General features: G+C 44.2%; 2 long non-coding RNA genes across 2 annotated transcripts; one reads left to right on the forward strand and one right to left on the reverse strand.

Moving 5' to 3' along the window:
• Positions 1–238: 238 nt before the first annotated feature.
• On the forward strand, positions 239–5,754 carry LOC139061345 (uncharacterized). Its single transcript, XR_011515374.1, has 2 exons — positions 239–700; positions 764–5,754. It is a non-coding gene; the product is annotated as an uncharacterized lncRNA (long non-coding RNA).
• LOC135913317 (uncharacterized) lies at positions 5,480–9,080 on the reverse strand. The gene is made up of 3 exons (XR_010567961.1): positions 8,239–9,080; positions 7,260–7,398; positions 5,480–6,261 (listed from the first exon to the last, which is right to left on the reverse strand). It is a non-coding gene; the product is annotated as an uncharacterized lncRNA (long non-coding RNA).
• Between the last annotated feature and the right edge of the window lie 3,622 nt (positions 9,081–12,702).

Genomic DNA, 12,702 nt, shown 5'->3' on the forward strand with positions numbered 1-12,702 from the left:
TGAGCGTAAGCAGATATTGTACTGCTGGGGCCGTATTCTGTAACGGTTCCTTTGGGAACCGGTTCCTTTTGGCTGTTACGTCTGGATTACGTAACTCGGAGAAAGAGTGGAACGGGGCGGCGTGAGGGGAACCAATCAACGAGCGGCGGTCTGCCGGAAGGTCACGTCATCATTTTTGTTTGTACTTGGGGGACGGTATAGCAATTAAAGGATGTTGCTGGTTTGATAAAAAAACATTGGTTTCTACAGAACACTTGCAAATATATTTTCAGTCATAAATGTGAGCTTGCGGCGCAGACCGCTACTGGGAGTTGTAAGTTTATTTGTGTTGTTTTCTTATTTAGTCGCTAGGTGGTGTGCCATACGCTATGCAAACAAGTTGCCTCGCTTTGTTTACGTTTTGGACTTGCCAGTTTGCGCGCCGCGGATCCAAAACGGTGTACCCGCAGAAGGTTAGGCTGCTGGGTCCTCATGTTTCAGCGAGGCAACGCGATATACTCGTGTCATTTGTTGAAGAGCACCCCTACCTTGCGAAGGCGTCGTGTGTGCTGGGTCAACAGCTGACGGCGGCGCGCAAGGAGGAGCTCTCGCAGCAAGTGATTGCCTTGCTGAACGCTGAGGGCCCGGCAGTGAAAACTGCAGCCCAATGGCGCGGCGTGTGGAAGAAAGACGTGTATAACGCCCGCCGTGATGCAGCCAGGTAAGCACACTCGTTGACGGAGCTTTTGCGCACCATATATTCTAACAAACGTGTTAATCACAGAGGAACCGGAGGAGGCAGCCTGCCCGGACCGCGAGGGCGGGCGAGCGCCATCGGAGTCTGCCCGCCGTTCTTTGAGCCCGACGAAGAGGTGAACATCAGGCGCATGGGTTTCAATAGGTCAACGCCAAGTCGACGTGCTGTCGCGATTCGCTCAGTCACCGCCGTTATGGCTGATGTGTGGTCGCGCGCTAGTGTTGCCGCTCAGAAGATGGCCCGAGCTTGAGCGGAAATCGTCAAGCTATTTACTATCGCTTGCGTCAAGTAAGGTCGACATTTTTGTTTAATACCTTTCATCAGTATTTCATTCTACTCATTCAAACATTAGGGGGGTTAATAGAGTTGATTTTCCGGTCGGAGCCGGCGAAATGTCTGAAGTTGTATTTAGTGTGACGAGCATCGAGTGATTATTACAGAGTTTGAAACGAACAAAAGTGTGTGGTCCGGATGATATCCCTACATCATTCCTTATAAATTGCTCGGGCATCTTTGTACTTCTGTCGCTTATTTCAAAATTTCTTAAATAACAGCGTTGTTCCTGGTGATTGGAAACTAGCGCGAGTGGTGCCAATTCATAAGAGTGGACAGAGGAACAGAGTTGAGAATTACGGACCAGTATCCTTAACTAGCATTTTATGTATGTAAGGTTATGGCACATGTGTATACCTGCATCATGTCTCATCTTGATAACAATAACCTTCTTCATCCTAGTCAGCATGGGTTTCGGCAGGGTTTTTCGTGTACGACACAATTGGTTGCATTCACTCATGAGCTAGTCTCAGCAGTCGACAAGAAACAAATTGTTGATTGTATATTTCTGTATTTCAAAAAAGCTTTTGACGTCGTTACGCATAGTCTACTGATCGCTAAACTTTTACTATACAAATTGGATGAGAAGGTTATCGCATGTATTGCCGAGTATCTTCGCTCAAGACAGATGTCTGTGGCTCTCAACGGATGTTCCTCTGAATACGTACCTGTGACTTCTGGGGTTCCCCAGAAGTCACATTCATGGCACCACTTCAGGCATTACATCATCATTTACAGCATGGTTTCCAAAAAGGATTTTCTTGCGAAACCTAACTACTAGAATTCACGTCAGACTTACACTTTCATATGAACAGTAATAAACAAATTGACTGCATCTTTTTGGATTTCTCGAAAGCATTCGATCGTGTAGCCCATAGTCACCCGATATCAAAGCTCTCAGCAATTAAACTCAACTCACTAACCCTATCATGGATTCGTAATTTTCTTACTAATCGCGAACAGTTCACTGTTGTTGCTAACTTTTCCTCTGGCCTCTTTGACGTCACCTCTGGTGTACCTCAAGGCAGTTTACTTGGGCCTCTTCTCTTTTTAATTTACATTAACGACTTGCCGAACAATATATCATCTTCTGTACGATTATTATTTCACAGATTTGTTCACACAGTTGGCCTAACCTTATCAAACCTGAAAGAAGCATCCTCGACGTCACAACGACTGAACAATCAGTTCAGCTACACCCGAATTTATGGCAACACACAACGCTTTTAATTTTTCAACTTTGCTCCATGCGGTCCGTTTATGGAACGCACTACCAGATACCATTGCATGCCAATCTAAACACACTGCATTTCGCAATCTGCTAAGCAATCAATATGCCGTTTCAACCGTCTAAACACGTCATGTCTTTTGTAATTTACTTGCATTTTTTTCTACAAGTTAAAGAATTTCAGCGCTCCCAATTTTTTTACAATGCTTACTACTGTATAACATGTAAAACCGTTTACAATGTTATTATGCTATTATGTTGTTGTTTACCATTTATTGTTATTGCTCTACATATTGTATTTGCTAATGTATTAATTTTCCATGTTCTGTGTGCACTCCTTTCATTATGCTGATGTTTATTTCTTTCCCGATTCCATACTAATATGTTACCGTATTTCCCCCTTACACTATGCCTTCTCGAAGGCCTGTAAGGTACACGTAAATAAATAAATTAATATTTAGAATGTTTGCAGATGACTGTATAGTATATAAGGTCATCAACAGCGAATCTGACCAACAAGCACTACAATATGATTTGGATTTGATTGCCACATGGTGTGAAAAATGGAAAATGTCACTGAATGAGCAAAAGAGTGTCCACGTCACCTTTACCGGGAAGCGCTCATATGACAGCAATCGTAACACTATAAATAATGCTACTCTTGAACAAGTGTCAGAATATAAATACTTAGGTGTATTTTTTTCTGCTGATCTAAGGTGGAACAGACACGTTACTCATGTTAGGAACAAGGCTGTCGGAGCATTAGGTTTCTTGAAACGTATCTTTAGTAGCTTGCCACAGAAACTTAGGGAGCAACTGTATTTCACACATGTGCGCAGTACACTAGAGTATGCGTGTGTTTGCTGGGATCCATATACTACAGAACTTGTAGATAAACGAGAAAAAGTGCAGAACAGGGCAGTTCGGTTTGTCCTTGGCAATTATGACAGGATGCTTAGCATGACAGAAAGCAAAAAGGCATTAAATTGGCATCTTCTCAAACACCGTCGCCGAAACCTCAGATTAAAATTTCTTCATAACATATACCACTCTAATGCGGGGATAGCCAGGTAATTGTATTTTCAGCCGCCCACATGTTTCTCAGAAGAACTATGTCCCCGTCTTTTTTGCGGTCAATATGATTTGCACATGTTTCTCAAAGGCGAGATCACAAATTAAAAATATGTGAGATTCCTTTTGACGCTCTATTGCATGAATTATGAACCGACTGTAACACGACTGTAATAATAAAGATAAAGCTTTGTGCCAAATATGGCACACCATGAAGATGGCTGAGCGCTCTTGCTGCCATGGGCGGAAAACAAACCTTCACGGACGGTGGTATTTTTAGTGCGATGTGGGGAATGAAATGAAACAGTTGTTTGCTGCGTTCAGGCACAGATTAATGTTGCACTTCCTCTATCTTACCAACGACTTGTTTGTGCAAGGTGGCCGCTTACATCTTTGTTTCTTCTCGTCAAATTCTGGCCAGTGGCCGACTTGGTCAGATCGGTCGTCTTTGGGTGGCATTGCGGCCGCTGGTCCCTGTGCTTTTTTGACTTGAACCTGGAATTCGATGTCCTGACTAGAAGTCCTTCCTGGTCGCTAGTTGGGTAGGCACTTGTTATGCGAGGTAAGGCATTCTGCAATTTCTGCTTTTAAATGAGCCAGCGGTAGTACTTGTCTCCTCCTAAGCTGCTCCTGCACCCTCCTGTACAAGACCCATGCTGTTACTACCGATAAGTCTAGCATAGGCGTAAAAATTCGAAAGTGCCATTTCTTCGACCTCTGATATGCATGCAGTAAAGTCCAAACAGCGAGTGCAGCAGGTCAACACCACCCATGTGCCTGTTATGGACCTTTACTACGCTGGGGCAATCAATTTCGCGAAACACCTTGGCGGAGGTAAACCAGCGCTTAGTTTTTTGGACTGGATCTCTCCCAACAAAGCTCGGCAGAAATGTCACTGCGCGGTTATCGTATCAACGCACACACGATAACTCCACGTCATGTATCGCGTTTGTGAGTGCCTCTGAAGCACCACGTCCTTTACATTTCAGTTCCTTTTCGCTTTTCAGGCGGCTGTTTGGTAGACAATTCGCCCTTACCGTACTGATCGTCAAAATTCCATCTTGTGATAGAGTGACCTGCAACTTCGGGCTATTGAACAGATGGCAGCACGTTACCATATTTTGTATTTCAAGTTCATACTGTGCCAAATATGGCACACACCGATTTCGGTTTCTCTGCTGTAGTTGCAGGCAAAATTGAGAAAACTAGTAACTGCCTTGAATTGACGAGACCAAAAAATATGCCAAAATAATTTTTCTATGCTTCTGCGGTCGAAATTTTCAGAGAAAAAAAAACAATTGCTTGTGTTTGCCCCCTCCAAGTTTCACGTTGCATCCCAAAATCTACTTCACCTCTGTTTTGCGTATCGCTCAAGAGATGGCAGCACTTGCCGATAATAAGTGCGCATAACTATGAGATTTACTCTGATGGTATCACATTCTCAACTGGGAATCTCACACACGCGAAAAAGAATGGTAACTGGTATGTGCCAAATATGGGACGCCATGCAATAGAAGGTTAAAAGCGACGCTTTCCGCTACTCTTTCTATGTTCGTACTATAAGAGATTGAAATACTCTACCACCTGACACTGTCTGTATTTGTTCAAATGATGATTTCTTCCATGCTTTATGAATGTAATTTTGAGTGTTCATTTATATGAGTTGTACCCTCCCTGCTGTAATGCCTGAATGGTGAAGCAGGTAACCAGTGAATAAAATAAAGAAATGTTTCATTGTCATGATTTTGTTTATATTGTGTTATAGCGTAGTTGCACCTTGTTAAGCAGCAATTACGAGCATTATGTGAAATCATGCGTGCAAGAAATGCAATGTTGAAGCAACTCTTGAGTTTAAACAAAGCAGTAGTAAGCATGAGTGTCCGCTATGTAAGGAAATCCTGCTCCAAAAAGTGCTTGGCATGTCTCGTTTATTGCTATACGTTTCAATATGTGCTATACAGATTGCTTTGAACGACATTTCAGTTGCTGTGCAACTTGTGCTGTGCTTGTGTGTCACACATGAACAGACACCTTCAGCTTTGGAACAATGCATACTGCACAGTAAAATAGGCATCGCAAAGCAATATTCAACTATGCAAGATTGGTTGCCATTCACCTTGGAAATAACCTTTATTTAAAGAAAATTCCCTGGCAAGACAATATTCAAAAGCACAGTGAACAAAGCAAAGGAGTAACATAATGGCACATGGCTATTTGTCACTGCATGTGTATCTGTCATGCTCAACATAGACAAATCATGTGCTTTTCACAACCGCAGCATGCAGCATACTACGATTAGCCACATGTGAGCACACGCAATGTGTTATGTTGAAGTGCACGGCCTATTTACTTCATGAAAAGAAAAATAAAACATGTTCCACCAGCACATGTCTCCGCCTCATTTGCCAGCGAATGCGCCGGCGCACACTTTGCAGGTAGGCAATGCGCAAATTTCTGGGCAGCCGAAACACACCAGCTATGGATTCGCGCACCGCACGGCCTCATTGAAACAAAGCTCAAGAAGGCTGTACAGGGTGCGCCTGCGGTGGCACCTGTACTTGAAGCGGCACTTGTGCCTGGGCTGGCCGCTGTGCGCTGTCGTCATGTGCACCGTCATCATCTGGGTCGTCTGGCAGAGGCACGCCTGCTGCAAGGCAGAGGTTATGCAGCGCTGCACAAGCTGCAACAATAGTGGCTGCTTTCTGAGGCGAGTAGTGGAGCACCCGATACATCTGCAGGCATCGGAAGCGCCTCTTGACGACTCCTATGCACCGCTCAACGGCATTTCGCATTGATGCGTGTGCCTCATTATAGCGCCCCTCTGCCGTGAGGCGATTTGGGTGACCAGGCACAGGAGTCATGATCCATGGCGCTAGCCGGTACCCAGAGTCCCCTGTAAAGTGTTGCATGTTAGTGAACGAAATGGATACATTAAGGCGCAATGCAAGAACACAGTCTACGCCAGGGCCCTTTTACAACAGGAGCGGGTCTTGGATTTATTGTTGCAATATCTATCAAACATTGACCTTCCCGGAAAGTTGTAAAGAAAGTTCAACTCATTTTAAAGAAAAGCCCTATTTCACCTGTTGTCTTGGCTGCAAATCTCATTCTCAGGTTAAGTTGGACATGTAATATTTATTTCATACTCGTGGTTTTCTGCTCCGTTCATCCCATTTGCCCCTCCCTAAATGTACATCTTCCACTAAAACTTATTAGCTCTTCTCTCTTCAGAAGTGTTATTTTATAAAACACTTCTAAGGTCTACTCTCGAATATGCTGCCAGTATCTGGGATCCTTGCTCTACCTTTCGTACCTCTTCTCATGAAGGTACCCAAAATCGAGCTACCCGTTTGATCCTTTCTAATCACTCCAGCACCACATGTCACTGCAAGAAAAAAAATCACACACATTGCGACACAAAGCAAAATAGCGCAACTTGCACCATTCTACAATATATACTACACCGATCACTAACGTCGATGCCGAAAGTTTCACGCACACGCTTATTCCTTTGTTCCAAGGACAGTGACCAGGGACCAGGTCCCCGAGTCCATTGTCACCAACCCTTTTCCACCATACTTGAAAACTGCCATTTCGACGTGTTCTGTAGAATTCCACCCCTGCCTGTAGCGCTCCACTTGGCATTCAGTGTATTGAAATTAATAAATAAACAGCATAACATGTCAGCTGTTGTATACATGCTGGTACAAATATCTGCCTTTTAAGAGAGACTTGTTTCTCTCGATAGTCACTGCAGGTTCATTAGGTACCGCTGCATTCACAACACATTTCTAGCAAATCACGCTTTCTTAAAGTTTGCTAGGATGCAAAACTATTTGACTGTGTATGTTTTACATGTGGAAGAAGCACTGCTACTTCAGGTGCACTTACCAAGCAAGACTTCTCCATGAAGTAACAGGCCACGAGTGAGGCGGCGGCGAAATGTAGAATGCCTCCAGACGAATGAATCGTGACACGATCCCGGAAACCGTGGGTCAATTTCCAGGATATTCAGCTTCGCGTCGCACACCTCATAAGGGAAAGCAAAGAGAAGGTGTCAGTGCCACTGCAACAAATATGTGGCAACATATTTGCTTACAACACTACTTGCCAAACAGTTACTGTTCAGTCAGTGAACACAATTACAGAAAAGGAGATATCAACATACGCAGTAGGCAGTTGAACTAATGATCAGCATGATAACAGTGTCATCTTAACCTACAAATGCAATGTTGGCATGTGTTCACATGCTCATGTATGGCATGCGGTAACAACACTATGCGCAAAATAATTCCTTTGGTTTCTTCCGTCCATATTGTATAAGATTCTGCTAAAGAGTGAACCTATGTTTTTTTTTTTTCAGACAAAGTGCCTATTACAAGCGAAAGAACGCGGAAACAGCATGTGCCGTATTGACAGCTAGAGCAAATGGGTGTTCACACATTCTCATTCTCCCTCACACCATTTTCATTGATGGGATGCTCCTTTTCGCGTTTACAGTCTGTTGGCCACAATGCTTTAGTTTTACGTCGAATAAGAATCACAAGGGCTCGTCTTCTGTTAGGATCGCTCGCAGACGAAGACTCCCTTCACTGCTACGGCGTCTATTCCGGTTTAAGTCGCGCGTAATGTGTTTACATTGTAGCATCGAAAAGGCTATTCAACTGTGATTGGAGAGCACTGAAAAAGTGCGGCCGTGTCCTATGCAAAGATCAAAGTCGTCATTACACATACAACACAAACGCTACTTTCTCTAATAGGAACGCAAGTATTGCCGGCAATTGATGAAAAATAACGAAACGGAAGTTTTTTTACAACGTGCACTCGCGCAAACACATATCGAAAATATTTGTCAATGAACAATACTCACGACCATGCAGTTGAGGGTGTAATACCCTTTACGGCTCCAGTACGATTCCGTTTCGCCGGGGCCGAGCTTCTTAGGGCGAACGATGGCTATCAGACTCCCGTCCACACATCCTAGAACTCCTGGAATTTTTCCACGGCTAAGAAAGCCTTCCTTGACGGCGGCTTTCTGTTGCGCCGTGGATGGGAATCTAACCCATCCTTTTTCCTTGCCCACAACCGTAATGGCCTTGGCGACGGCTGTAATGATCCGGCTGACCGAAGGCTACGACAGTGCAATCGCTTCTTCATTCCCGACGCACTGTTGAAAGCTCCCGGTGGCAAAAAACCGCAGCGCGCACAGCACTTTCATCGTAGTGTCGACACCACGCAATCTTTGAGGTCCGAGATGTCCTTCCAGCTCATCGCAAAGACGTCGCACTATGTCTTTGGAGAGACTAAAATGCCTTCGAAACTCTTCTTCGGCCATGCCGAACGCGTCGCGTCGTTGCCTCTCGTCGCGTCGTTGTCTTTCGGCACTCGCCAGCAGCACAACCAAGGGAGCCGCCATTGCCGTCTCTGTCTCGTCTCGTCTAGGTGCCGGCTCGTCAGCTGGCGCGAGATTAGCCGGCAGCCGCGGTTGCCCTAGCAACCCTCGACATCATGCTCGCCCCCGCGCGCGACTCTCAAACGAACCACTTCTCCGCGGTTCCGCTCCTAGCAGGGAACCGGTTCCTTTCCAGAAGATTGGCAACCTGTGTGACGTCATCAAAATTTGTCGTCCCGCCCACCAGGGATGACGACATCGAAGCGCCGACCAATGGCAACAGCCGAAAGGAACCGGTTCCCAAAGGAACCGCTACAGAATACGGCCCCTGCATGCATTTCCCCGAAGCACTGCACATGACGCCCATTCAGCAAAATACGTTTTGTAGCCGTCTTGGACCAGCCAAAACAGAGTAAAACGTCAATGATTCAAGATGTCTACAAAACGCACTTTTATGTGCGTCTAGAGGACATCCTGCAAAAGACCTCCAGGAGACGTCTTGCTAAGTTGTTCTCGGTTTACGCCTTGCTGAGACGGCCAGAAAACGTTTTGTAAAAACGTAGAAAGTATCTGTGTTGATATTTATCCAGATATAAGTATAAAATCGACATTCTGGCACTTTGCTTTACGTGGTTACCAAATATTTAGCGCCTGAAGTGGCCACACAGCCTGCGCTTAAATAACACGTACATACACTGCCTTTAGCCGCACCTGTATCGTTGCGCTGTATTTCCAATCGTAGCTTCTATGCGTATTTCACGAAGTAAAAACAAATCAAACGTAAAAAGCGCTAGACTAAAGTAAGCCTACATATAAGACCTAAGGCCTTTAACCACGTTAAGCAAGCAAACATAAAAAGTTAAAAATACAAAAATTTTACGTGCCAAAACCACGATCTAATTATGAAACAGATTATGAAGCAGACTATGTGGATGCCCCGGATTAATTTTGTCCAGCTGGGATGGTTAACGTGCCCCTCAATCTAAGTACACGAGCGTTGTTGCATTTCGCTCCTATCCGCGACCTCGAGCTCAGCAGCTCGATGCTATAGCCACTAAGCTACCGCGGCGGGTAAGAGAAAATATGCGCCTACGCTAAGCAACAGCGCAAGTTTAGTGAGCGCTAGTTTTGGACAGATGGATAGGCGAGTCCAATGATCGATTTTTGTCGCAGAAGATTGCGCGCAGTAATTCCTATTTCTAGCTGGCCGCCTTTCCGTAGGCTCTCGCAATCGTCGTATTTCTCACGGTACGGTTCAACCTCCACACCAAGGCGTTATTTGCCAGTTTATCGCTTCTACATAAATCTCCACCTTCAGCTGCATCACAAGTGCTCTGTCAGGTGCACTTGTGATTAAGTAGTGAAAAACTGCAATATCATAGGCTGATTAATTCCTAATTTATTACGGTATTCACCGTCGTGTACTCCGAAGTTGTGACTGAATCATTCTTTCTATCGCTCCTTAAAATTAAATACCTTTATATACGTTCAAATGCTACAGCTAAAATGGGTGCTACAATATTCACGTGCCTTTGAGGGGAGAGCAGCATATCATGCATTTCAACTGGACGTGTTCGTTTTGCCCAATTATTTGCAACAGCCTGGCGATTATAGAAGTACACCACATATTATAGCAACCATTTAGTAAGCATTATAGTGAGCAATTTTAATACTGCATAATGTATTTGTGACGTCCTTGCAATTTGGTTTGATTAAAGTGTATGTTCACTTAAAATTTTTTTCACTGTAAATAGAAGCACAAAGTTAACACATTCGTAACTCCTCACCAAAGAGAGAAAGGCAAAGGAAACACAGGGAGGTTAACGAGAGATTATCTCCGGTTGGCTATCCTGTACCAGGGGAGGGGAAAGAGATGCAATAGATAAGATAAAAAGAACACAAAAAGAAAAAAAAGCTCACACACGCACTCTGCACAACGTTTACAAGTCTTTTGCGAAAATTGCATTCGCTAATTAGTGGTATCTCAGTTAACACAAAAGCGATAGAAATCTGCTTCCATACCAATTCGCCAAGACGAGCACCTGTGAGACGCACGAAAAAGTCCACGCAGTCAGTTTAGAAGGTGATAAATAGTCGTATATCTTTACTAATGTCCGGTATGTGACTGTTTCAAGAAGCTCTAGAATCCTGCTTAATGTAGGCAAGAAAAATCCTCTCTTGAAGGGTGATTTTATAAGACCATTACAAGCTTTGAATTGTACAGGTAGAATCCTACAATGCGTGTTTTGATACCTGTTTCCTTTTTTGTTCGTTTCACTCCCCCCTTCTGTCTTTCCGTACTCTCTTCCCAGCGGCATTTCGCCACCTGGTGGTCTGCAGTTGTGTGCAATACACGAAACACATACAGCAAGAATATTTTTTTTACAAAGGACGGCCACTAGACGAAAAGGGTAGTGGTACAAGTTTATTAATACATGTTGTATGTGAAGATCACAGCCTACTAAAATTAATCACAAATCCACATGATCTGGCGGTTATTGGATGCTGGCAGTACGTACAGAAAGCCAGACATTCAGCATAAACTGCTGCTTTTAATAAGGGACTTGCAAACCATGTTTACTATTTAGTGAACAGTATCAAAACAAAGTGCTCACCAATGAATTAAAGTGCACAAATACTAGTTCACCATTTGCTAAGTAGTGTAAAACGCTTGAATAAATAAATTCAAATGCGCTAATATGAGGTCTCTAAAAAACTAACTTATGTAGATTGTAGGAACAAATTGATATTTTGGACACAATAATAGTATTGCACTGGACCGTTTCAAATCAGGTACTAGTATGAGCAAGAAAAGCCTCCTAAACTAAACGTGGGCAAAAAGAAGCTACATGCAAGCAATAAAATTAAGGCGAACCAAAAGCAATTAACACATCAATAAGTTACACAAAATAAAAATGTCTGAGCCACTGCGTGTCTCGTGCAAAAGCCATCACAACGTGAAAGCCTGTACAACATACTGATAGCAATTGCAAGAAAATAACTCTGAAAGGAAACGGAGAGTGCTACAGACAGGACGAAATGAAGACGACAGGCACACTTCGTCTCTTCCATAGCACTGTTTAGTTCCCTTATGAACATGCAACAACTAGCCCAGTTCAGCACACTGCTGAAGCAATCGCTGCAATAATCAGAGTAAAGCTTATTTACAACAAAAATCTGAAGACATTACATGTTCTATCATAAAAAACCTATGCATGTTGAATCATACTTACATGATCACACCACCTAAAAAATTCAGTACCCTTCTACTCTGTGAAGAAGGATGACCAGCGAAACTGTGTATGTGTGGGCGCCTTCATGGCGAACTGCACCTCCGCCGCGGGTCGGCCCGGCATTGCACCAACTTCGTAAGGCCCACGTATGGGGAGTGCTTAACGCCTGCTTCACCTCCGCCGCGGGTCGGCCTGGCGGCATTGCACTATCTCCGAGATCGGCCCACGTATGGGGAGTGTTTTTTGCTTACGACACGAAAATTTGCTTGCACGGTAGACGTATACAGTGTCGCTGTAAAAAGCAAGAGGAAGTTAGCAGTTTTCATTCGTTCTAGGTGCACCCTCATAAAGAAAAAGAACACACTGACGCTCATGCCTTCAGTCCCAAGAGGTGTCCAATCTCGCAAGTGGTCAACACCATTCACTGCACTCAACAGGCGACGGCTTTCTCAGTCTAATGGTGGTCAGCAGTCTCAGTTTTTTTTATGTGGAAGCATACTTTACTAAAAATTGGCATACAATGTTAGTGTTGCCAGGGACTTGAGGCACGGTACACACGAGTTAAAGCTATGCCCACTTGAGCTTTTTGCACTGTAGTCTTCCTTAATACAGATGCTCATAAACACCAAAGAAAAAATACAGCCCTCCACCCGCGCGCGCGCACACGCACGCACGCACGCACACATGCAGATCTTGGTGCACTCTGGTG

Source organism: Dermacentor albipictus, chromosome 6 (genome assembly GCF_038994185.2).
Source record: "Dermacentor albipictus isolate Rhodes 1998 colony chromosome 6, USDA_Dalb.pri_finalv2, whole genome shotgun sequence".
NCBI lineage: Eukaryota > Metazoa > Arthropoda > Arachnida > Ixodida > Ixodidae > Dermacentor > Dermacentor albipictus.